Genomic DNA, 2,583 nt, shown 5'->3' with positions numbered 1-2,583 from the left:
TTTCTCAACTTAGCATTTACTGAATACTGACTTGTGTAAATTTAAATATAAACTTAAATAACAAAAACACAATACAACTTATAAACAACTTAAACTTATAAACAATAAAGATAGCAGCATCAGAATCTCTTTAGCAGCAAACTCATTCTTCAGCTCCCAAGCTCACCAGTCTGCTGCAGATATTGCACCTGGCTTTTCCTGGTGTTGGCTTTGTGAAATGCTGCCATACAGGATTAGATTTTTGTTCAGCCATCAGACAGCAATTACTAAAACAGAAGAATAAATGCAAGGTTAGAATTTTTATTATAGTACCTTCATCTTCAATTCATTCTACAATTCCAGTATTCCATGCACATTAAAACAATTACACTCTAATACATTTTGAAGAAAAAAAAAACACTAAGTGCATCATGGTATGATGAGTAGTGTACACTAACATGTTGTTTCTGTTGTTAGCAGACAGATAGCTTAAAGCCAAATTCACAATCAGAATCTAGTGATCCCGGAAAATAAAATAAAATAACTGTCGTATTGCACAGCCTTGTATGCAAGGACAACATAAGCCCCTAGTGATTGTGACGTTGTCTACGTATAAGCCCGTATAAAGGACAGACATGTTTAATGAGGAAACTAACTGCGCAAAGTCATGCACTTTTTATCTAGACGTCTGACAAATTGTTTGAATCTCCGGTCTCAAATGAAAAAAAGTTGCACAGAAGGACCATTGTCAGCATCAGCTCAAGTAAATGGTAACCAGGCTTTCGAACAAACACTTTTCTCCGCCATGCATTGTTCTTAGCAGCTCTGTGTCTCCCGAGGACGTCGCTGTCTGTGATCAGGGCAGAGTAACGCAACTCTCACACACGCTGCAGTATTTGAGAGCTGCCTGCTCCGCCCCACACACTCACAGAGTGAAACTCTCCGACACAAGAAAAAAAACATAACTGATAACATCGGGCTGATATGGTAATAATTAAAATGTTAACAACTAAAATGATTTTTAACGATTAAAAAACGTCTGTGAGCCCACCAATAAGCGCACAAAACGAACTCTATTAGAATCAATGATCCTTAATGTTACCTGTAAGCTACAGTTGGTTGAAGGCTCATTATCATTACCCCAGTTCCCAATAGGGTAATTCGCGTTTTCTTTTAAAGCAACATTTCATAGCAAACTACTTAAATAAACAGGTCATTGAAAGATCAGAATATAAGCCTTACCGTTTTATCCCAGGACTCTTCCAAAACTTCTGGCTGTGGCCCTGCACAAGGCAGCATGGGTCACGTGTTCCACAGCAACAATAACACTGGGCTGCCCGCAGACGTGCCTGTCTGAAAATCGGCGTAGTGCACTCGGATATCGGCCGATGCGGATACATTAAAAAATGCTAAATATCGGCCCGATATATCGGTCGACCTCTAGTTGATAGACTTGTATTCTTAGCTAAAAACCTTGAGTTAGCAAAGCAAATAAAAAAATATATATTTAAGTTATGTTATGAAAAAATCAGGGGGGTTGGTGTTGCAAAGCTGCTGTTTAAATGTGTTCAGCTTTTCTGTTTACAGGAATATGTTCTCTAATCTGTTTAGAAGATTTAATACAAAATATCTAAAAATTTTATTTCATTTTGTTTATTTCATATATTTAGCCATGATTATGATGACCAACACCAACACTGTTTTACTTTGGCACTTTGGCTAAGAAAAGTTGACTTAAAAGATTGTGAACCAAAATGCTTATAAGTTGTTTTATAAAAAATATATTTATTTTAAGTTATATTGTTGTAAATCAATCAGGGGGGTTGGTGTAAAGCTGCTGTTTTATTTAAAAATGTGTTCTGCTTTTGTGTTTACAGAAATGTTCGAATTTTGGAATAAAATATTAAGTAACCTTTTTGTCACTTGTAATGAAGCTTGCTTATTAGTGAAATTATTAATATGTAATTATTGGTAATTATTGACTTTAGCCTGGATTGATGGCTCTCAATATCGCAATATATATCGTTTGGAAAAAAATATCGCAATGTAATTTTTTTCCAATATCGTGCAGCCCTACTCTGCACAAGGGTCGGGCTAAAACGGCATCATACACCTTCCCAAAACACATAAAATCAGTAAGCTTGGGAATGAAATAGGTTAATCGCACAATAAACAGCACAACAGATCAAATAAAATGCTAATAAATGTTAATAATGTTAATATTGATGAATAAGTGCTACAGTGATCAACCAAAACAGTGCTCAATAAAATCTTTACGTGCCATTAAATAAAATCCATACCAAATAAAACACACACACAGAAAAACAAAGCACACTTACCTAAAACCCGAAGTGTCCTCTGTGTGCTTCAGGAAAGTGCATCACGTGAACCCTGTAGGATGGAGTGTCACCACCTAGACGTACCGGGGCAGCTTTCGCCTAGGATCAAGGCAGTTGGATGGATGTCAACTTACCTCTGGGGGTAGGTTGTTTAGATAGATGGCTGCTTCCTTCTGGGGGCTGGGGGTTTGGGTGAATGTCAGCTTACTTCTGTGATCAGGGTCTTTGGGTGGAAGTGAGCTTACCTCTGGGGTCAGGGGGTTGA

General features: G+C 37.3%; 1 long non-coding RNA gene across 1 annotated transcript; it reads right to left on the bottom strand.

Moving 5' to 3' along the window:
• LOC140586355 (uncharacterized) lies at positions 1 to 2,377 on the bottom strand. Its single transcript, XR_011988185.1, has 2 exons — positions 1,222 to 2,377; positions 1 to 266 (listed from the first exon to the last, which is right to left on the bottom strand). It is a non-coding gene; the product is annotated as an uncharacterized lncRNA (long non-coding RNA).
• Between the last annotated feature and the right edge of the window lie 206 nt (positions 2,378 to 2,583).

This window comes from Paramormyrops kingsleyae, unplaced genomic scaffold, assembly GCF_048594095.1.
Source record: "Paramormyrops kingsleyae isolate MSU_618 unplaced genomic scaffold, PKINGS_0.4 ups44, whole genome shotgun sequence".
NCBI classification, from domain to species: domain Eukaryota; kingdom Metazoa; phylum Chordata; class Actinopteri; order Osteoglossiformes; family Mormyridae; genus Paramormyrops; species Paramormyrops kingsleyae.
This window is presented reverse-complemented; position numbering and strand designations above follow the sequence as displayed.